The sequence below is a fragment of the Ochotona curzoniae genome, unplaced genomic scaffold, assembly GCF_017591425.1.
Source record: "Ochotona curzoniae isolate NIBS_2020 unplaced genomic scaffold, NIBS_Ocur_1.0 contig_908, whole genome shotgun sequence".
NCBI classification, from domain to species: Eukaryota; Metazoa; Chordata; class Mammalia; order Lagomorpha; family Ochotonidae; genus Ochotona; species Ochotona curzoniae.
The window spans coordinates 32,562,501-32,587,024 of NW_024466607.1; the positions used below are offsets into that span (position 1 = coordinate 32,562,501).

The window sequence follows — 24,524 nt, forward strand, 5'->3', positions numbered from 1 at the left end:
CTGAAATCTTTCATTCTGATTAATTACTGCTAAGTGTACTTAAAGTCCAGAGCATGTTTCAAATACCAGAACTTTTTAATTTAAAAAAATAGCCTAATCATTAACACAGAAATCCCTCCGCTTACTAGTATTATTTTACATTCACCTGTTCCTGACCTCATTATAAAACCAGATGAAATGACTGTCATAAACAGGAAAAAAGGTAAAAATTCCCCAATGAAACATAATTCAGAAGATCTTGGCTTCACCCAGTGCTTGAAGCGTAACCCTATGGCGTGTGTTCATGAATGCAAAGCCCAGCCCGGAGTCATTACTGCTTTAAGTATATACTTAATGCTGAATACTGTCAGAAAAAAAGACGTTCTCAAAATCCACGTATTTATTCAGATTTCCTCATACGGACTCCACAATATCCTTGTAGAATATGCAAATTGGTCACGTCTCTGTCTTTCAGCTGTTGTCTAGTCAATGTCACCAACAGAGCTTTGGAATTAATGTAAAAAAAAAAAAATCTACCAAACCCAGAAGTTGGGATGGCTGCAGTGGGGTTCTCTGAAGCGTCCTGCTTGTGAAGAATTACAAGAAGACACAATCTGTGTTTCCAGCCTGGCCTGTTTGTTTTGGGCAGCTCCATGGCGGCTCACATGCCCTCCTCGAGGGCTCCAGCTTCATCAAGGGCTTATGGAGCACTGTGCCTCTGCTGCCAAGCTCGGGTCACCCCCAAGGCCCTGCCTCCTGCAAGCCTGCAGCTCACATTGAGAGCTTCTGGACGCAGGCGCGGGTTCCACAGGGTGTGCCAAGCAGCAGGGCTGCAGGCAAAGAGTCCCCCCGCAGCGAAAGCAGCCCCACTTGGCTGGAAGTGGGGGGTGGCTCGGAAGGAGCAGAGGAGGAAGGACAGGCCCAACAAGACCCTGCAAAACCTGTGGGTATGCACAGGCATCCGAGATGCCAGGATCACTGTGCAACAGGAGCACATGAACAACTATCATTATGGTTCTTTGAAGCAGTTGCTCGGAGTGCCTATGCAGAGAACTGGCCAGTGGAGTCTCTACCTGCACAGCCAACAGCTCTGGGCTCACAGGACTGCCCCAGAGGCAGCACTGCCGGCCTAGGGCTCTGAGTGCTTGGACAGCTTAGCTCCAAACCACAGACACGGGAGGGGGGGAGTGCAGCTCCTTCAGCCGATACAAGAAGCACATGACACTCTCAACTGCTAAACGCAACTTCTGTCCAACAACAAACAAGCCAACAAAAGCACCGACATACTGAGCCAACTCCAAGTTCAAAACCTCGACATGAAGCTTACTGAACCAAACCTGTGGGAACAAAGTGTGGTAGCTAAACTCCAGGACATGTAGCTGGCAGTGTGCTCTCCAAACCGGGAAAAACCAGGAGAAAACTCCACTCATGTTTGGTTTTAAAACTGCTGTTTGATGCAGATTCCACAAGAAAGTGTTTTGTAAAATATTTTCACAGTAGGTGGCATCGCTTATCAACTGTAGGTGGGTATGGTGACTTGAAGCCTTTTCCTTTATTAAATTATCAAATAATCATCTCAATGGATTCACACATTCTGCTTCATTTCAGATACACCTACCAGTAGGGCAGGATTGCCAGAAAATGGGGGAAAAAAGAAAAACTCCTTGCACACACTGACTCTTGAGAATCTTGCCCTCTCGTCTCTTCTAGAGGGTGAAAACACGACTCTTGTTCACGAGCAGATCATTTTGGCGCAAACCTAGCTTTTGCAACAGACAGTGGAACGTTCTGTTTTCTTTCTATGGGGATAATTTGGCTTAAAATGGCTTCTTCTCTTAAATGAACCATGGATCAATTATAGGGATCCTGACAAGAAACAACGCAAATGTAGTCCTTAAAATTTTTTTTTTAAGTTAACTAAACAAAATCACAGGGGTGTTTTGTCATAAACACTCATAAACATGCTGCGTTCTGGTTTTTCCCGGGAGAAAATAAAAGTGAATTGATTCTCCTTTTCAACTTAGAGAAGCAATGATTCAAGACTTCTGATGCAACAAAAACAACCCCCAACAGCCACATCATAAGGAAAAAAAGAGGAGAGCTTTTCTCTTCTTTCAAGAGTGAATTAATTGATTGCTAATGTCCAAAGGTATGTGTGTCGGGGGTGGGATGCAGGCGGCTTGGATTCCAAGTTGCTGCCCTACTGCTTGTCTTGCAAAAAGTATAAATTCTGGACATGAGGGGGGAAAAATGGACTACAAGCACTTTTAAACAAGCAAACTTAAGCTGAAAAGATGCTACTGGAAAACTCCAGGAAAGGGAAGCTAAGCAGTGAAAATAACGATAAAAAGATACATAGATAGAAAAAGTCTCTTTTTCATTCTGGCACGTGAATAATTTGGGTAGACTCAACTAGATTGCGGTCTATGGAGATATCAAAACACACGGGGGTGGCAGGCCCTGGAATCCTAGAATTCAGAATGAAAGGAACAGGCAATTTGCCAAAGGGCAAAGAGTTCACACTTCCACATTATCTCTTGCATGAAGGCCACATCCATTTTCTGGGTGAACCTTCAATCGCATGTAGAAAGAATTCTGTACTTGAGAAAGAGTTATGTAGCTCAATCAGGATTGGGACTTAGCCTATTTCAGAAATTTCCAGTAGTCATTCCATCTACAAAACAGTCTCTATGCCTGAAAATCTTCCTCTGGGAGCAGGTGTCCTGCTTAGAGGTTGGTGCCCCGGTTAGGACAAGCGTGTCCCCTTATCACAGTGCCTTGTTTTAATCAGAGTAGAAGCAAGTTCTTCTGTCTGCCTAACTCTCTGTCCCTTGAATAAATACATAAATAGGTAATTCTGAAAGACGTGGTACGATAGCAATCTCATATAAAAGGAACATATCAAGATAAAAAGATGTCACACGAGTTACTAACAGATAGCAACCAAGTCACATGCAGTGAATCATAACGCACTTAGCAGGGACAGACAGAATCCTCCCCTGCACCTCCAGTCAGTGAGGGCTGGTGAGCGGAAGATTCAGAGGCCGCATGAGCCTTACTGAGAGAACTGTGCTCGGTTAGTTATGCCTGCTATGAGAACCGGCAGAGGGAAGGGATATTAAACGTTTTTCTATCCGTCTGCTAGCTGTTGCTACATGTCATCTCCATGGCAATAAACAAAAGCTAACAATGAAGAAACTGGTTTTCTATGACAGAAAGTATATTCTTGGCCATGGCTTCCAAAAAGTCAAAAAACACAAAATAAAAGTTCTAAAAAGAAAACAGGCTTCCAATTTATATCAAGAGAAAGCTATGATGTCCAATCCTAAAACACCCTGCAGGGAAAGGAAGCAAGTTATCAGAAGCCACAACTCATCTAAGGAGACGAAGCTTCGAGGGTGTGGCAGTTTGACGGAGCATCCCCCCGGATCCTGGTAGGCCTTGAAGGACCAGAGAAGAGGACGACATGTATTATTCTGAGAATACAACAAGGACGACAAGTGAAACTCCGAAAAACGGGAACTGAAAGAGAACTTATGGCCGTGGTAACATCAACACTATCTCGAAAAATTGGGCTGATGGACACGACGGGCGGAACTGCACCCTCTTCTTAAGGGGCTCCGGGATGACAGCTCTCGTAGGGGGGCTGTTCTGATGCTCTCAGGCCCGACTCGTGCACAGCCCTCACTGACCGGGGAGTGAGCAGCTGGATTCCCAGGAGAGGCAGGAGAGCTGCTTCCTGGGTGCCAACCTGCACAGGAAGGGGTGGAGACAGCCTGCCCCCAATGACAAGAGCCAAAAGTGCGTTCACACGGACCAATGTGTAAGCACAACAGTTCTGAAAGGTTAAGCAATTAAATCATCCTTCCCTCCGCACCCCCTGCCACACCCCCTCACACACACACAAAAAACACTCACCATTTTTTGGACAATCACTACACTTGTCATAAGCCCCCACATGGTAAACAGAGGCAAACCATTCACTCACTGCATTGCAACCCCAAATTAATCCAATCAGTGCACTGAGCCTCGTGCCTCCGAGACCACCTGACAAAAACGACAAGCGAAGAGCACTAAAAAGGCCAGCTTTCCAGGACATATTCTGTCTTCACCCTAGGGGAAAAGCAATGCTGACAGTATGGGTAGACAGATGGGCAATTCCAGGATGCCCTTCAAAACCCCGAGGATGCTAACTACCATACCCTAGGCCACTGCCAAGAGCAGGTCTTTCCTTGTGTTCAGAAAATGGCTTGCAAGGGGAAGGGTTGGAGGTGTCTGCAAAGTACTGCTCAGTGTGGAGGAGTTGAAGCCATTTTCCTTCCCAGTTATGCACAGAACAAAAGCTACCATTAACATTACTCCCCTGTGAAGGTTCAAAGAGTCAACATTAGGCCAACTGGGGGTAAGATGATTGCAAATGGAAGCACTGTATGGAAAATTTCAGGCAGTAATCATAGCCAGGAGCCAGTGGCCCAGAGATATAAACACCCTGAAAACCAATTGATACTAATGAGGCTGCCGCTCCTAGGCAGGCCAGGGCAGAGGGAGGGGTGAGAATTTTAAGCACTTAACAAGTAAGTGGGCGCATTTCACGCTGGGTACTGATCTTTGCCAAGACCCGGTCTTCCTCTGGCCATCTCGCATCTAATACCCTGTCCCTTGACTTCTTAAGGACCAAAAAGTAAAGTGGAATAATATCCCACTTGAACGTCTGCTTTTAATGGACGACGTGACAGCTATAATTTCCATGTGTTCACTCCAGTGAAGGCTTCCATTTATTCTGATGGGGAAAAAAAAATCTTAGAAAAGAAGACTGCAGATCAAACCATCTCTAGGATTTTTAAGAACTGGTATGGATGTTTAGGGGGAAAAGTCAAAACAACAACAGCAGCAAAAACTTTTAGGAATGTAATACATCTTTTCGCAGGGATAAGATTTCTGAAAATTTGCCATTAAGACTGTCTTTTTCCTGAAAGCATCTATACATTAAATGGGGCGGGAAACAGGTGAATCGCTCCTGGACGGGGCTTACACATCCTCTTGAAGAAATTTCTAAAAATCTTTACAGACAACAGAGCTCCGAATCAGTAAGCATTTTATTTTCATGGTCTAGCTTGGAGCTCTCTGACGCTTCCTACCTGCCTTACACAGCCACAAGCTTCCTGCAGGCCGAGAGCCCACCATGCCTACCAAGGCAGGCACTCAACAAATATTGATTTGTTGAGTGATCACATTCATTGGGTGGTGCTTCTTCTTTTTTTTTTTTTTTAAGATTTATCTATTTTTATTGGAAAAGCGGATATACAGAGAGGAGGAGAAACAAAGAAGGAAGATCTTCCGTCCGATGATTCACTCCCCAAGTGAGCGCAACGGCCGATGCTATGCCGGTCCAAAGCCAGGAGCCAGGAACTTCTTCCAGGTCTCTCACACGGGTGCAGGGTCCCAAAGCTTTGGGCCATCCTCAACTGTTTTCTTGGGCCACAGGCAGGGAGCTGGATGGGAAGCGGGCCACCAGGATTAGAACCGGCGGCCATATGGGATCCTGCTGTGCATGCAAGATGAGGTCCACAACTACTATGCTATTGCGCCAGGGCCGGTGCTTCTTTCTTGAAAAAAAAAAAAACTGCATCTACTCATAAAGTTTACTTTCGGTAGGAAAGACCTGTAATCGTATGGCATCCAAGAGACAGAACATCTAGTTCCCTAACACAAAAGCATCCAGGGGAGCCCGTGGCACCAGGATTCCAGGTGCCCATGCTTGCAGGTAATCAGAGCCCAGGTTAGAAAAATCCAGAAACACTCAAGGAATCCATTTGCTGCAGTCTAGTGACGGATGCTAATGCAATCATTACAACAGATGAGCCAAAATGCGCGGGCAGCCAAGGCACTAGGTGGCTACAAAAGCATTGGTCAAGTCCTAGTTTTTCAAAATACTAGGTGGTATTTCACCTTGACATGGTTAGGAAGAAAAAAAAAGGCTGAAATAACCAAGGGGGTTAGCCTGGCATCTCCTCCCATGTGGAAACATCTACCATCTTGCTGCTCCATCCCCCAATCATTATCAATCATCCACTGCGGGCCAGGTCACCAGAGAGCAACCTCACTCCGGCTCTCTGGTCCTTTTTGGCATACAACTATGGGTTTCTGGAAACCTCCTACCCAGTGTACCCCTCAGCAGTTTAAAGAGGCAGCAGGTAGATTTTGCAGCCACACTGTCCATGAAATGAAGCCTACCAATGCGAGCCACATTAGTAACATTCAAAATCTGAGTACCAGGGCCCAACAGTGTGGCCTAGCAGCTGAAGTGCTCGCCTTGAACACAGCAGGATCCCATATGGGTGCCAGTTCTAGTCCCGGCAGCTCCACTTCCCATGCAGCTCCCTGCTTGTGGCCTGGGAAAGCAGTCGAGGATGGTCCAAAGCCTTGGGACCCTGCACCTGTGTGCGAGACCCAGATGAAGCTCCTGGCTCCTGGCTTTTGGATTGGTTCAGCTCCGGCCACTGTGGTCACTTGGGGAGTGATCATCAGACAGACGGAGGATCTTCCCTCTGACTCTCCTCCTCTCTGTATATCTGACTTTGCAACAAAAATAACATAAATCTTTAAAAAAAAAAGTACATGCATAATTCCTTAACCATATCCATGAACATTTTTCAGTGTCTTCATAGTGGGAAAGGTAGAAGAGTTTCCTTGGAATTTCAAAATGTGGCCTTCAAAAATGAGGGTATTTCCAAAAGTCTGTAGAATACGAACTTTCCAAGCAAGTTTATTTTGGTGAAAATTTTTTTTTTGGTAAAGTCTATGCCTATGAGATGTCTTCAAAGTTCACAGGAAGATGTAAATTATAAAGATATAAAGATTTCCAAGTTTTTGTATCAAAACAAGTTTATCTCTTAACCCCATTTCCCACAAACTTTTTGATGCCCTCTTGTAGGTATAAATTAGAGCCTAAGCTATGAGCCTCTACATATACATGCAGATCCGTGTAAACACATAGGGATCCATGTAGCTATAAATTCTAAGCTGATATTCATTCTGTCACCTGTCAAGATAATAGCAGGGAAGACCTCAATCAAAAGCAAGGAGGCAGCTCGGCATTCTCCTCCCCCAAGAAAAAAGGAATGCAACAACAATTTAGCTCCCGTGTCTGGAGAGGGGCAGGGGAGGAAGGGAAGGAGGCTTCCTGCCAGGAATTTGCATCACTCGAAAAGACTGAGAAATTAGGAGAGTCTCAATTATTTAAAGCACACATTTAAGTCCAAATCTACAAACACACACACACACACACACACACACACACACACACACACACACACCAAAGAACCTTAAATATGATAGGCATTCAATATACATGGACTTGACAAATAAAAAATGAACTATCTAGGGGGTACTCAAAGTCTCCCACTCCATGTGGAGTTACAAGGAGTATGTAGTGGTGATGGAGCAGCAAAGGCTGTGCGGTAGAGCCCAGCTTGGCCACCTTTTTACCGGCATAAACTCAGTTATTTAATCTGGACAGACACCAGTTTCCTCATCACTAAATATGGACAAGTAGCAGCTACCTTGCCTGGCGTCTCTGAAAGCAAGACAGGCAACACGCTCAGGCCGGTACTTGGACACTACAACTGCTTGACAAATCAATGTGCAGAATACACAGGTATCTCCAGTGAATAATATAATGTGTGTATGTGTGTGTGTCTACAGGAAAACACAAGATTCCAGTCCAGTGGCCAGGAGTGAGAACTAATGAGTTCCTGAAGAAATCCTGATTCCAGTCCTAACAGCTATGGGACTCAAGCAGCGCCTGCCTGCATTAGCTGCCACAAGGAAAAGGGCAGAATCAAGCACCTGCCTTAAAAGGCGACCAGGAGGAGCCAGTGGCATGGAGGCCTCCACAGTCAGTCCCTCTCACTCTCCGTTGTCACTGTGGGTATTAACCAATAACCTGGCATGGTGGCCTCCTGTCTCCTATGGCTCCTGTTCAACTGCCTTAGGACTGGTTCCAATACAGGGCAGGGCCCAGAGAAAGATGGATGGAAGGGGTTCTTAGTGCAAACATCATCAAGCATATTCAAATGGTTTATATGTAAGGTGTTCGCCCTCCCGTGCCCTTGAGAATTGGCAAATCAGAGAACAAGACTGAGACAGAGACGATCTCATTACCCGATTGTTTCCACAAATGGTTGACCCAATCAGAGCTGAACTGGTACAAGCTTAGGAACCTAGAATGGAATCCAGGTCTCCCAAACTGGTGGGTAGGAACCCAGTTACTTGAGAGATCACTGCTGCCCATCAGGGTCTACATTAGCAGGAAGCTGACATCAGGAAACGAACACAGGTACTCCAGTGTAAGACACAGGCAACCTTACTGATGTCTTAACTGCTAGGCCAAACACTAGCCCAGGAAGTTAGAAAGGCATTGCTTTTTGCTCACCTACTCAGTTGGTCTCTTCTTCATTTACTCACAAGCCTACCTTCCCGTGAGGAAATATTTCAACACCTTCTAGATGCAAGCAAGAACCTAAGGGCTAGGAATGCAACATTCTCTGCCTTCAGAGGGCTTATGTGCTACTGAAAATTTATCCATGTGTCTACCCAGGTCCTAAAAGTAGGAAATTTTACACTTGGAATATTCGCTTGTTTGGGTCTTGGTCTGAACTGAGAAAGCAGAGTCTACATTATGCAATTAAAATGTAAAAATTTTTACAAGATTACATAAAACCATTTCTCAATTCCTAGTCCTCCAATTATACAAAAAAACAAAAAAGTTCTACTTTTTTAAAAGACATGTTACAGCTATATCTAAGAATCCCTACAATTGTTTTACATACCTTTTCATTTTCCCTACAATTGTTTTACATATCTTTTCATTTTGCGGAACTTTCAAAATTATGTTAAGGAATGATACAATGTACATCTGAAATGGGTAGCACTTTTTTTTTGTAAGCGTAAATGGTCTCAAGACAAACATCTGACACTGTGTCAACAGGAAGGCGACATTTGTTTACTTTGAAAACAAGTAGCTATTCACCTCCATCAAGAGTTTGTGGTGGAAATCTCATTTTCCAGGTGTCACTGTTAGCAGATTAAGTGTACCATGCCATGGCAATACCAGGACATGTCCACCTGCAAACATAGTTGGAAAGGCAGCCTCCTGCGGGAGAGCTCCTTGAGGCAGGGCTGGCCATCAAGTGGCAAGAACTGGCCACCAGAGGCAGGGAACCCAGAGCTCAGCAAGCCGCAGTAAGACCCTCCAGTTCTGAGCCATGGAGATGATGCAGTGGATGACGATTTTTTAATATTCTTCCATTTGCGGAGGAAGTAGCCTGCAGGGGAGTCAAACAGCTTGAACTATTTTTAGGCCTCTGACCCTTTTAAAAACAGTGCTAAATTCAGTCCTCAGTTACACCCACTCAACTCCCACTGGCTTCAGCCAGAGCCCCAGGGAGAATCTGCTCGCGACGTGGAGGCACTTAGCTCTGCTCCTTGCATTCTTTGGTGCAAATGCAAGGGCAGTTTACCGGCCAAAGGACTGCCAACAGGCTTAGCGCTGCTCTCCTGCCTGCACAGAGGGTGGCCATCCTGGGCTTGCCCACTGAGGGACGTGCAAATGCCACGTGTTACCTGTCTCACCACTGGATGAAACGTGGCACCTTCTGATAATCCAGATGGAGGGGGAAAAAAAAAAACCAAAAACTTCTTTTGTTATTGTAGCTTGAAATTGCTAGAAACGATAATCTCCTCTACGAAGGTCTACATTGGAAGACTCTTAACATTTCACAATAGATTACATTTTATCCCTAATGAAATTCACCACTGCTGAGTGCAACACAATTTGTGACTATAAACTACAGTATGGCAGGGAAGAGGGGGAAAAAAGGACACAACCTATCATTTATAAATAAAAGGTCCCAAGTCTCTGGAGGGGGGCGGGTTCGCAGAGAGCATTTGGCATCTCAAATGACTTTAACAGGGGTACCTGTCACATCCCATGGACAGGACACTTTGGTCTCCCCTCCACCCTTTCTGATCCTTCTTTCTTAAAGGGATATTCAGCAAGATAATGAACCCTTTAAATGTTACATCTTCTGTCGTGCGTTATTGTGGCGCCGAAACTCTTCACATCAAACAGTCATCAGGACTATTACAAAGTGGGCTTCTAAGAGAGGGGCTGAAAAGGAGCTGTGTGAAAAGAAGTGGAAAATTAAAGCTGAAGCAGTTGAAGAAAGGGCTTAATTTACTGGCATGTACAGTATGCAAATGAGATTACTCTCAGCTTAACTGCATCATTTATGTCCATAATAACGGCATCATCATTACAGGGCTCAAATTAAATTACACCATAATTAGCATATCAAAGTGATTGGTTAAAGTTTAAAACAAATACCCAATTTTGTTAATGAACAGCTGTAATTGTCATGTACACTTCAGTGAAAACTCTCTAAACAAATATATGTTTTAGAAGAGAGGAAGATTTTTTTTTTTTTTAAGCAGACAGGTCTGAAGCAGAGGTAAATTACCTAAAAAAGAATGACATGGACTATTCTATTAATGTTAATATATGCTGATCATTTTCAGGTAATAGAACATTCTATCAAAACAAGGCTTCGCTTATATTTAGACACTTTCTCTGCTCTTGGTAAGTGACAAACTACCAGAGACCTGCCTCCATTTGCAGCAACGATAACCACGTAGGGGTGCCCTGTACCCTACATGCAAAGGACATGTTCAGTAACATGTTACTACTAGACCCTCCCCCTCTGCACACGCTTATTCAAAAGACACCCGTGTTCCAATCACATCGAGTCACAGCAGATTTTCTCTCCATTCCAACCAAAGAACTGCGGAGTGACAGGGCCGGAAAACTTGCTGAATTTATGGGGTACAGCAGAGCACTCCTCGGTTGATGACCTGGTAACAAACTAGACAGCCTCCAACTCAATTCCTCCTCCTGGAATCAGAGCTACACAGCGGTTTCCACCACACAGCTGCACTCGGCAACTTTTGGCTCCTCAATCACGGAAAGCAATTGGCGGACACCGCCAGCTCTGTTGCTGCCGTGGGCTGCGGCCGGTGAGCACACGCCTTTGGTACACGCACAGTGCTAATATGAGACACTCATAATAACACCCATTCTCAGACCTTTCTCTTGCAACCAAAGCATGCGAGAACAGTGTCCGCACCAAAGGGCTTGTCAATCATCTCCAGGCTCACATGCAAAAAGGCTCCCTGCCCAGGATTCCCCCCAGTCTCTTAACAATGCCCCCCATATGTCCTGTGGCACATCTGAGAGGGAAACCACCACTGTGACACACACTATGGCAAGCCAAAATATATTTTTACCCCCAAAGGCGGGGGGGTGGGAGGGGACACTTTCAAATATACTTAACGACCAAATTGAATGTCTTATTAAAATCGTATTATCTAAACAGTGTTCAAAAATTTAAAGAAAGTAGCTTTTCATTTTATTCATCGAGGAATCCATTAAAGCTTAGGCTCTGAAGTAGTATGTAAATTACGTGCCTTTCAAGGTAGAGCTAGGGCAAATTCACTCCATCAACTAATGATGAGCCTCATTATGTGCAGGGAGGATTCATGATGAGGAAAGAGCCGTCCGCCAGTCCATGTTCTAACATAAATCCCTGTAAAATTTGAATATCTCCCAGTCTAATTAAAGGCTACTAATTCCAATCACCCTCTCCGTGGCCCCAAAGTAAAAATAAACCTCTTTAAAAGCACAGACAGCAGTTCTGTTTCTAAAGCAGCCCCTGATCCTGGATGGACTCAGAACCCTCCACTCAGATATGTTTCACGACAAGTGTAATTAGCAGCTCTCTCCAATACAAACTTTGGGGCTGTTCAAGCTCATTTTGGTGAATTCTATTTTGTAAAGGGCTTCACCTTGACAGGGCTACAGTGCGTGCAGGGAGAGGAGCTGCAGCCAAGAAAGCCACAGGAATGAGCGAGCAGAGTAATAACGTAAAATAGAATTCTTAGCACTCCACTTCCGTGCTGAAGCTGAGATGTTCAGAAAAAGCCAAGGACTGTGGCATGAACTCGAGATTGCATTTGGATGGGGATGTATTCAAATCTGTTTGGGAACGGCATGCTTGATTCTGGAACAAACTGCTCACTTTTAATGCGGTTTAAACTAATGAACAAGTACAGGTTCAGCATCCAACAAGCCAAAGACCATTCCCTTTCCTAATCATCGACTTGAATTTTTTTTTTAAACTGAAAACTATAGAATGCAAACACACCGTTGCCAAACATATTTATTATGATTAATAGCCTGTAATATCCCTCACCAAGGCTTAATTTGCTCTTGTTTTCAATTATGCATTTGCACCACTCTCCTGTAGACCCCTTTTCAGGTGGAGATGAATTTCCTTCGGTCTTTACTCTTGCTATTGTATTGCCACCCAGCAAAACACAATTAGTTTAAAAAAAAAAAAACACAGCAAATCTCTACTTGGCTCTAACAGTGCATCAGATTAGACAAAATTAAAGAACAGAATAATTGAGAAGTAAGTGAAAGTGTCCAGGGAATTAAAGCAATTAGATGAAAAGAAAAAGTACATATGCCAGCCACTCAAATGCACCTTTACATTCAAATGTAAAAGAAAATGATTCGAGAGCTTTGATTTCATTTTTAAAAACTTACTCTAGACTCTAAGCCAGAAACCTTATCTGCTCACATAAATTGAAGCATCCCAAAACATTTGCACCCCAGCCTGGTAGCCAAACGTACAGATTAATGTAGAATCGTCAAGAACTAACCGGTCCATTCTACTAAAGATGCTGCCGCTTCTTTAAGTTGCATAAAAATAAACTCCTCTACTTAGAAGCTGCCTCAGCGCGCTGAGTGTGTGTGTGTGTGTGTGTGTGTGTGTGTGTGCGCGCGCGCGCTCATCCCTCTGGCTCCAACACAAGCTCGCCGCCGGCCCTCCCCCACCCCACCCTTTTAGGTCAACCACTCAGGCATTAGGAAGACATCCCTCCCAAAATAACTTGGCCCTCCCCCGGAGCACAGAGTTGAGCAACCTACCTTTGTTCTGGAGTTGCAGATAATAACAGACAAGCCTGAAGACCATGAGGATTTAGAAAGGCGCAGGAGAGTGGAAGGAAGCAAACAAGTAAAAAGAACGAGAAGACAAATCCCAAGTAGGGAAGAACTGGATTATAAAGAACAGGAAAAGCCTTCTACTGGAGCTGTTGCAGCGGCCAGGGACTGGGGGTGTCTCCAGCAGGGTTTACACCAGTGAGTACACACCTCATCTACCCCGGATTCATGCATGACAATTAAAAGCCACTGCACCTCTCTGTTTAGGAGGGGGACCGCAAAGACCTCAGCAATATTTCTTCACCATGTTTCCATCACTGATGAGCATGAGTTTGAGTGACAAAGGTCTCAGGGCGAAATCAACATTCTTACCTTAATGTTCCTAGTAAAAGGCTCCAGGAAACATACCTCAGGAGACATGTATGCAGGGACAAGTCTCAAGGAATTAATCCAGAGCCTCCCATGAAATGAGAAGGGGTTAAAAACAAAAAAAAAAAAAAAAAAAAAAGGAGAAGAAAAGGCAGTAGCTTACATTTCCAAACAAACGGAGCTCAATCCGGGCAGCGATGGCATGAAAACAGGTTTGCACAGACAGAGCTCGGTGGCAGAAGCCAGAGTCCTGTAGGATTTATTTGACACTTCTTTTCCGGCAAGCCTTTTGTGGAGTTGCACCGTTTGTTTCTTATTGTCTGAGAGGCAGTTAGGAGCTTTCTCCCGGCGGGGGCCTCTCCACCCCTGGGCTTGGCCGCCTCTGACAGGGAGGTAACCATATTAGGATGTGTATGGTAAAGTAAACAATAACATAGTTGCAATGAAATGGAATTTTTTTTTCCAGCTAATGGTGTTGGGGTCAGTCCCGTCTTTTTAGCCATTCCCACTCATTTGGATCCCTAGTTCAAACAGGCCCTCTTCCCTCCCCCTCCTTTTTTTTTTTTTAAAGTGTTAGCTGTTTCCAAATATCTGACTGTAAATTTGCTGAGAATGTTTGCAATGTTAAGAAAAAGCTTTTAACATCCAAATAGAGACCGTGCCAGTTTAATCATTAAAGGGGATATGAATTCTCTAACCCTCGCAGAGCCCCAGACCTTCTTCTCTCACCAATGTCCACTCCCACCCACTCGCCTCAGTCTTTCCCTGAAGGTTAAAAATCACTGGGTCGGGCCCGGCGCGGTGGCGCAAGTGGTTAAGTCCTCGCCTTGCATGCCCGGGATCCCATATGGGCGCCGGTTCTAATCCCGGCAGCCCCGCTTCCCTTCCAGCTCCCTGCCTGTGGCCTGGGGAAGCAGTTGAGGACGGCCCAGAGCTTTGGGACCCTGCACCCGCGTGGGAGACCCGGAAGAGGCTCCTGGCTTCGGATCGGCATAGTATCGGCCCGTTGCGGCTCACTTGGGGAGTGAATCATCGGATGGAAGATCTTCCTCTCTGTCTCTCCTCTCTGTATATCCGCCTTTCCAATAAAAAATAATAAAAATAAATCTTTAAAAAAAAAAAAATTTAAAATAAAAAAAAAAAATCACTGGGTCACTTAAAAGCACCTACAAAACAAATCCGGAGTTTTAGAGAACGAGACCGTTACCTTCATAAAAATTCCACAATCAGATACTACGTTTCTCAGCAAAATCTTAACCATTCAGATGCCTGAAAATGTTTGACCAGTGGGTTCTCCACGAGCATCGCCCGGACCGGACAGCTCTTAGCCATCCCCTGGGAGCATCCCGTTCGTTCCCCACGGAAAAGCGAGCCCAGAATCCAATGGTCATCCCTTAGGAGGAGCCCCTCGCCCCAGAAACAAAACCCCCTCAAGTATCAGAGGAGTCCCCAAGATGTTACAGATGTATGAAAAATACTGCAGGACTGAATGGCACAATCAGAAGTAAAGGGTTCTCTTACATGACTCCACAGATCCCCTCTGCAGTCCTAAAGCTGTGAGGGACCTGCTTCAAGTCAGAGCAAGCTGGCTGAGGGAGGAGGGCAGTCCTGTGCATGGCAACCAGGGAAAACCCACGTGGAAGGAGCCGAGCCTTGCTGATGCTCTGGAAGCCAGTCTCCCCTCCCGGGGTGCTGGTCCGGCCAGTCCTCCAGGCTGTGCGTGGGAGGGAGGCCAGGGGCCCTGCACTGCACCTCCCAGAGACCCAGAGGCCATCCCTGTACCAGGCACGGAGGCCAAACATGTGGCGTGAGCCAGAGGGCACAAGCAGGGGAATAAATGATACATGTAATTAAGAACGAAGCCAGGCTGCTTTAGCAAATAAAATGCACGTGGCCCTGCTGAAACTTGCAGCGCTGAAAGAGAGGAGAGGGAGGTGGGGGGGGAGAGAGAGAGAGAGAGAGAGAGAGTGAGCAAGCGAGCAGGGAGTCTCTCCCCAGCCTGAAACCTCTGGATCAGCCTCCACGCTGCCTTCTCCTTATCAGATCCATATCATGCAGAAACCTAAAACCCCGGCAACTCATGTTTTATTAAAACATGTTTAGCATTCTTCTTAAAGATAGGTTTTTAACCCCAAATACCCATGAAATTAAATCTCCTATGCCACTTATCTGCACTGCTGGGCAAAAACTAAAGTTGAGCTACGCAGAGAGATAGCAAAATCAATAAATCACACGAAACAAGTAGCAGTTCAAAAGTTCAAAGATATGATGGCCAGTTCAGTGCGTCTTAGCACTCGCCCAATAATAACCCGTCTCCGTCACTCCTCCTAGTATAGACAATTTCATGGCATCATTTTCATTAGCCTGTCTCACGGAAAATTGCTAGCTATTTATGTATACGCTAAAATAAATTAGCCATTTCATCGAGCAGTGTGATTCTTATAAAATACATTAACACAATACTCGATTTTCCACTTGGAGTAAATAAATAAATCAATACACTCAATACCGGGTGATTCTTTTACTGTGGCGCTACAGCTCTCAGCATAAGTGTTTTTATTGGGTTTATTTGTTTCAATAAAAATTGAAATGGGCCAGTGATCTCAGCACTGGCATCTTCAAAAAAAAAATCTATCCAATATTTAGAGAAAGTACTGCCTGGAACACACAGACTTCTAATTTTATTCAAAATTCATTTTCATTCTATATTGTTCCACAACCCGATTCGGATGGGAAGTGTGACAACGAGAAAAAGGGCGGGGGGGACTTCTGCCAGGTGTCTGAGTCCCGTGGCATTTCTGTGCCACACACCCGAGGCTGGGGGTGAGGCTTAGGAGAGAGAGCAGCAGCACTTGGCAGGGCTGCGACCTTCCGCCTGGAATGCACCTCTTTCCTGGGCAGAAAGGACAGTGGGACAAGTGCCAGATGGCCTCCTGTGTCACACCTTACGGAATGCCATTGATTGTGGCTCAGACAGGGCCATTTGCTGCAGCCTCTGGGGAAAGGGCAGGGTGTCAGGGAAGCAGGCAGAGCCACGCTGGGGTTCAATGCAGGGAGCCTGCGGGCTGCACATGGTCCTTCGGGCACAACTGAGACACCCCCAGGCATGAGATGACCCCACCCAAGTCATCACCCTAATAACAAAATCACAGGGTACTACGAAAGTGAGGCTCCGCTGTCGCTGCCTGCTCCCCTTTCTCTGCTAATACCAGCCTGATTTTTCTGGGGGGAACCCATTCCCTACTCTGAGTCCTTAGTGTTTTCCATGAGGCTTAGGTATCAGGCAGTCTCAGAGGGTGGAGCCAAAACCCAGAGTGACCAATCAGTGTGCTCCACTTTGCCACACTGACTGGCTCACACACAGATATGACCCAAGCCAGGAAAAGCTTACTCCAGCACCGGTGTTCTGCGAGCACCTACTGGGAGAGCTGGCTTGCCGAAGCCTGTTGGAATGGACTGGGCTTGCTTCCACTAAGAGAAGACAGGCTGAAAAGAGGCCAGGACACAGCAGCAGGGAGGTGAGCACCAAGACTGACAAATTTCACCAGGGGAGTCTTCCTCCTGAAGCCTTTCCCTTCCTTCGCCAAGGGTGTGAGCCAATTAAATTCCTCTGTTTGCTTGGCCAGTTGGAGTTACCTCTGGGTCATTCCTAACCATGAGGTACAATGCAAGGACCCGCAGAGAGTTCTGTGATTTCTATCTGTATACCATATATTAGCTTCCTTAGCTCCAGTCCAACACTTTAAGTACCACCAATACCCCAATGAGTACATGAGGAAAATAAGGGAGAAATAGATTACAGCTGTCCATGTTCATGGTCTGTAACTTACGGAGCCAGCATCTGAACTGAGACCGTCTCCCAGACCTCCCTCACAACCACTACGCCGCACCTGTGTGTTCGCACACACGTTACACATCTCTATTACGTAGAGATACACAGTCTTTACATAGTAAATGCATGGACATCAAAACAGGAGTGTACACACACTCAAGATCAGTGTGTCTATAGAAACGACAGGCCCACAGCTACACACACCAGACAGGCACCCACGGGCACTATCCACCGATTTCTGACAGTTGATAAAATATTCTGACTTGCAGCTTAGCAAAGTATGAATCTGCTGGACCAACCACAAAATTATCCCAGGAGACACAACATCTTCTAAAAACGACCCATCTATTATGCTCATGACCTCCTGGATTAGGCACACACTGTAGTTACATTTACTGTAAAAATATTTGATATGCAAGGCAAATTATAAATTCATAAACCATACATGCACCCACTGCCATGCTGCCTCTTCATCTACCACTTACGAATCGCCTCGCTGACACAGAAGACAACATCCTGATCATGTAATTCTTAGACTACGCCCCCTATTTTGCAGATATGGAAAACTGAGACTTTGGTTACAGGATTTACTTCGGGTTACATAGAGACTGGCAGGTTCCATGGTCTGTTCAATATATTTATCCCCGGCCTCCACTTCCTGTCCACGGGCCAGCCCTTAGCAATTCTCCTGAGTTCAGCTACTAATTGTAATCCGTCATTAATTTGTAAATGCATGATGCCCAACGCCAACCTCACATCTAGAAAGAGAGGGTAACCAGTGAAAACACCCATTTATAAGATTCTGCACATTAGGAAGGGGGCAAACGTGGTTCAAGGATGATAACACAATAGTATGATGTCGCAGAAACAAATTCCAGCCGGCTGAACAGGAAAGAGCCCACATAGCAAAGGCCCTTTAGGCTGGGATGGAATGAGCAGGGTCCGGCCTGCCTGCTGGCTCTGAGCCCTGGCTCCAGCCCAGCCTGCCAGCCAAACCAGGGCCTTGACTTCCTTTCCTGGACAGGAAAGAGCCTGATATCAGCTACGGAGGCCTTTCATAGGACGAGTAACCATGGTAACAAAAACAATAACATAAACAAAAACAACAGAAGCTACTAATTACTTGGTTCTTAATACACCAGGGTGGACTAGTCGTTTTACATGTTGTTGTTGTAGTTGTTTTTTTCCCTCAAGTAATCTTCGTAGTAACCCCAGAAGATGCATACTGTTCTCTTCCCGCTTGATCAGCGAGGCTGTGGCTCCGTGAAGTTAACCTAACTGCTCTTGGCTGCCAGCAGCTAATGGGTAGAGTGGAGATTTTAGGTCAGTACTGGTTGGGAGACCCAACCCATAGACAATGATCATTTACCCTTGAGCTCTTCAGTACCAGCCCCAACGGGCTGATGGTGTTGCCTAGTGTGGGGGCACTGAACCCTTCCCACACGTGACATCATGGTCCAGGGGCTGGTGTGGTAGCCTAGTAACTAAAGTCTTCACCTTGTATGCTCCGGGATTCCATATGGGCACTGGGAGGCAGCCCAAAGCCTTGAAACCCTACATTCATGAGGGAGAGCCAAAGCAGCTCCTGGCTCCTGGCTTTGAATCAGCTCAGCTCCTGCTATTGTGGCCACTTGAGCAGCGAACCAGTGGATTGGAGATCTTTGTCTCTTCACTCTTTTTTATCTTTTATTTTTTTTTTTTAATTGGAAAGGCAGATATACAGAGAGGAGGAGAGCCACAGCTCCCTGGTGGGGAGGCAAATTGTTGGGGAAGCTATTTCATCAGCCAGTGATTTTAAATTATTGACTTTTTAAAAAATTTATTTGAAAGGCAGAGTTACAGAAAGAGACCTTCCATCTGCTGGTTCCCTCTCCAAATAGCAGCAACAACTGAAGCTAAGCTGACATGAAGCCAGGAGCCAGGAGCCTCCTCTGGGTCTCTCACATGGTTACAGGAGCCCAAGGCTTTGAGCCATCCTCTGGTGCTTTGTCAGACCACAAGCAGGGAGCTGGAACAGAAGTGGGGCAGCAGGGGCACAGACTGGAGCCCATGTGGAAGACCCAACTTCAGGAGGATTAGCATGTTATGCCACCTTCACAGCCTCAAACACTGTGATTCTAGTAGTACTTGATTTTGGACTCGACTTCATTTGTGCCCATTTTTGCTTTCTGGGGCCGTGAAATGTTCTCCAGCTCCAGTGTCCGGCGGGCGAGCCAGCATCCACGTGAGGCCTGCTTAGTAAGCACCCAGAACATAGCTCCAGCAACCGGGGAGCCGCGACCTTAGCTCTGTGTTCATTATCACAGGTTTAAGCAGCTCTTCGTATCCGGGGGGCTGCCATTTCCCGGGCCAGGGTGGTCTTGCAGGTGTCTGAAACTCTCCTTGTTTGGGAAGCTCAGATCCTTTAGCCTGGGGCTAGTTGGTTTCTGGTTCAAACTTCTTGATATTAATTCAACACTTCATTTTCTTTCCAATGGAAATTAACAAAGCCTCTACAGTTTAAAGCATTTGTAGTATTACTTTCTGAAGATTTCCTTCTTTGAAACTGACTGCTGATTTTTGTGAAGCGTGCCTGAATAGTTTGAACCAGCATCCTTGACTTCTCTGATCGAGTGATTTAGGCGTTGAATCTCACCTGTGATTTAAAACACTGCATGCTCCTCAAGCAGTTAGGGGCAAACTACCTGCTTTTTGCTTTTAAAGATTGTATTTATTTTTTATTGGAAAGTCAGACATACAGAGAGGAGGAGAGAGAGACAGGAAGGTCTTCTGTCTGATGATTCACTCCCCAAGTAGCTGCCAACGGCCAGAGCTGAGCCAGCCAGGAGCCCATGTGGGTACAGGGTTCCAAGTCTTCGGGATGCCCTCGACTGCCTTCCCAGGCCACAAGCAGGGATCTGGATGGGAAATGGAGCAGACAGGACATGAACCGGCACCCATATGGGATCCCGGCACGTGCAAGAGGAGGACTTTAGCCACTAGGCTACCACACCAGGCCCCAAACTACCTGTTCTGACTGTTGCAGGACCGTCCTTGCTGTTCTCCCTTTGGGACTCGTGGCAGATACACTGTGTGTCCCGAGACTTTGGCAGAAGCTGCTCTGTTCTAGCAATCTGCCTAACTCACACCTTTGAGAACCAAAAGTGACACTTGGCCAAGCTTCTCCACTTCTGTTGTGTCCCCACCTCCCCACTGAAAAATCCCACAGGTGCACACCACGCAGATGGGGCTCCCCCCGTAGCTCAAGTGTGATGAGCTTTTCTGTGTGGGGAGAAAGGTCTCTTTCGGTGGAACAAGAGGACAGAGGGATCCACGGAAGGACACTGTGGTCCATCCCTCACAGAATCAAAGACGGCGCTGGGGAAGGACGAGGGACTCGCGGTGTCACGGGTGGGGTGTGAGACTTCCGGATTGGGCAGGAAGCGGAAATCACTCCAAGGCGATACGGGCGATACGGCCAGGGTCTGAGAAGGGCTCAAGCTTGATGGTAAAGAAATTCCACACACGCTGTGGAAGTTCCCCGCCCTCTCCCGACACCAAGGCACGTCAGCTTTAGCCACGACGCAGGCTCTCAAACTGTCCCGTTATTGTCGCTGTAAGTAACCACAGAAGTCATGGTATTTATATTCATACCCCAGACTCAACTGACTAAATGATGTTACTCCATACACCCAGGCAAGAGCTGCCCAGCCAACGCTCCCTTCTCTCCACCCTTCTACCCTCCAGCAACAAATGGCACATCCCAGCCCTCCCAGTTTTCCCTGCTGTTAGGAATGGCCGTCTAACACAGCTGTGGGGGAAAATGCTTGGAAGCGATTTTTTTTTACCCCTCCATTGTATGCCCTTCAATACAATCATGTAGGAAGGTGGTGCCGAGTGTCTGTGCAGCCATCTTGTGGCCATGAGGAAATGTTAAAAACATTTGTAAGGATGCAATAATCCTGGCTATCAGCCACCGTTGAGTGTCAAAACCACCATGAGACTGCTGGCCTTCAGACGGGTGGGCAGGCTAAAGGCAGGCACACTTGTGTCATTACCACGCTTGGGGAGACTCTCTACTTGAGTGAGGTGACTCATGAACACGTGCTGATACAGCCTAAATCACTGGGGTGACAGGAGGAAAAAAAAAATCCCTTTTTTGAGGACTAATGAAAATGTAACCAACCTGAAATGGTTTCCTAGGAACCCGTTACGGAGGGAAGCAATTCAGGGTGTCCCTGAAGTCAACCCACAGCATCCTTGCCTGCCGTGCACGCAGCAGCCTCAGGCGAGGTTCTCACAGAGCTGGGGAGGGCACCTACAATCCCTCCCCCGTCTGGGCAGCAGGTGCTTCGGTCATTCCTATTTTGCACGGGAAGGAGAGGTGCGAAATAAAATGTCCTGGGCCAACGCTGTTTCAGAGGATTCGGGGAACGGCTGCAAGCCAAGGTCACTGGCAGCTGAGCAGTAAGAGTGTCTGGTTGGAGTGCTGGGAGGGGTGGGACACGTCCAGAAGGGTACCTCAGCACCTGCCATGTTCCTCAACCTTAAAGAGAAAATTACGAGGTAGAGCTAAGTGGCACGATGCAACCAGAATGCAGCTGAGTAAGTCTGTGCTTCGGAGGTGCGTATCCTTATCAGAGTGCTAATGGGAGCCCTGGCACCTCCGCTTAGCCACATCTGGCTAACAGAGGATATCCCAGGTGCCCGGGGCCCTGCCACCCATGAAAGAGACCTGAATGGAGTTCTTGGCTCTTGGTTTTGGCCAGTCCCAGGACTGGATTGTTGTGGACATTTAGGGAGTAGACCAGCATATGAGAGAGCAAGTTCTCTCTCAATCTCTCTCTGACTTCCAAATAAATATTCTCTTGGGTGGGGGTGGGGGAGGATGCTCCAAGGGAAGTTGCTAGAACACAACTGCCTGGACACAGGGATGAGGGCGTGGGGGTCCGTGCAGCAGATGTGTTCAGCACATCCGCGGTGTAAGGTGTTGAGAATGGCAAGGCGGTCAAAGACCCCTCAATCATCCTGGCTTTACCACTCCTGTGTTAGCTCCAGCAACTGTCCTAGCATCTCTGAGCTTCATGTCTCCCACCTGTAGTATGGACATGACAGAAGTATCTAAACAGGAATGACACATGTGCACGTGCAGGCCTGGTACGGAGTAAAGCTTCGGTAACTGCTGGTTGTCTGCAGCGTCACCACCATCATTTAATGGCGGCGAATTCCGAAATCAGTACACAGTGCTACCTAAGCACAGTACTGTCACGACCTCGGTGCTCAGTAAGTGCGTGTTTCTTACTTTTCCTGTATCTTCCCCCTCTGTAAGTGATGGGAAGCTTTAGATCTTAGGTGATGCACCTAATGTCACTTTTGAAATATCTGGATCTTTCCATTACTGACACGAAGCCGAGGACAGCTTCAGCAGACATGTGCCCATGCAAAAAATTTGAAAAATGAGAAAAACATGTACTCACTTCAAAATGAGTCATTAAATAAATGTGTAGCACTAACGCTGCGCTACTCTTATGCATCATATAGGTAAAGACTCTCCCTGCCATTACTGAACGTCTGTGGACGTCAGGACAGGGCTGGGGTCAGTGCCATCCCAATGCACACTCAGCCTCTGCCTGCACTGGTTGGAGTGCTGGCTGCCCCAGTTCCAATCCAGCACCCCGCCAATGGCCGAGGGGAGCATCAGAGGATGGCCCAGGTGTCTGGGCTTCTGCACCCATGTGGGGACATGGAAGACGCTCCGGGCTCCTGGTCTAGCTTTGGTCATTGTGGCCATTTGAAGACTAAGCCAGCAAGCAGATTATCTATCTGTCCCTCTCTTCTTTCCTATTGCAACTCTGCCTTTCAAATAAAAAGTAAATCATCTTTAGAAAGAGCAAGGGGACAGGTTTCATTTGTAAAATATTTGCAATTTACAGTCTGAATGATCTGCGATGAACATGCATTCTTTACACAATTCACAGGAAAGGATTTACTTGGCAGAAGAGGAAAAAGAGGAAAAATTAACCAATGTGTTTGTCCTCTTGAATCAGTTCATGAGAAGTGAACAATTAATAATCTGACAAGCATATAAACGTCAACAAGCCCATAAGAAATAAAACGCGTCCTCAGCCTGGCACTCACCTGCCCTCCATGCCCTTCTACGTTCCTGTTCGTGACTGTTCCTGCCCCATGGCTTCCTATTCTCACCGGCTGTGGGCTCTCCTCCCTGCTTTCAACCCTACCCTTCCCAGTGAGATCATTTCAGGGGACCTCTTTACGTGCCCCCAACGCTGGAATAAAATCTGCGGATGGGCTGGGCACACACACACACACACACAAAACATAAATAATCTATTCAGAGGCATGACGCCAGGGCTGGCCTCATCCGGGGAGGCTCTGTAGATTGGCATTTGCTAAGAAGTTTTTTCTTTTTGGTTGGCTGGCCCCACTGAGCCCCGTGAATGCCCGGACTTATGACAAGCAATGACACACTTAACTGTTACATATTAATGCTCATGATAATGCAATCTTTCATTTGGGTGATTTAAAAGTCCCTCCAGTCCGACTTACAGTTAGATATACACTGAATGCTTCATCAATCATAACCATTTTTATTCTCCATCTTGTGCAGAAATACTCGAGAAGGTGAATTTCAACTCCACATTGAAGAGGACTTTTCTATCGGGCTGAGAAATGTCTCTCTTGTCATTTACACGTCTGACTCCGACGGCTTCTGCCTCCATCCACTCTTCATGTGCAGCTCACGCTCTCATCTACAGCCCAAGAGCAAACCCACATTTCTGTGCCCTTTGCAATGTCCACGGGGCCCCGTCCTCCGGGGGGGAGGGTGGCACCGCACCACCAGCACCTGGGAAGGGGCAGCACCTGCGGGCCCAGCTTCCAGAGGATCCGGCGGCGGCACGCACGGAGCCCACTCCTGACCCGCCAGTGAGTCAGGGATCATACCCAGCCCTCATAAATGCACTTGAAAGAAACTACACCCCTTCTCACTCATGTAAGGGCTTGTCATGGCTTCACGGCCAAGATCGTTCCCACGATTAACCTCAGACCCGTCGACCGTGAGGTCAACCAGGATGGAGTCAGACCAGCACCATTCTACCTAATGGCAATTATCCCCTGCACGAACACAGGACTTTTGGGGAGTGGATAATAGCCCCTTACCCATCTTACATTGTCTTCACAGGAAATAAATGTGATCATAAACATAAAAGAATCTACTGTCTGCTGCCCAAATGCTTAGCTTGGGGTCAAAGCAGCTTGTCAGTCTACCTGCTTAAAATGAAA

The 24,524-nt window shown here is 46.6% G+C and overlaps 1 protein-coding gene across 4 annotated transcripts in view; it reads right to left on the bottom strand.

Annotated features, from left to right (window-relative positions):
• The window catches only part of FOXP1 (forkhead box P1), a 493,878-nt gene that overhangs the window by 254,815 nt on the left and 214,539 nt on the right, over positions 1 to 24,524 (bottom strand). The window contains exon 1 of one of the 4 annotated variants that reach the window (XM_040994812.1): positions 13,415 to 14,194. The exons of the other annotated variants lie outside the window; for them this stretch is intronic. The gene's annotated coding sequence lies outside the window, so the exon portion shown is untranslated. Of the gene's footprint in view, positions 1 to 13,414; positions 14,195 to 24,524 lie in introns of those variants that run through there. 4 annotated transcript variants of the gene reach the window in all.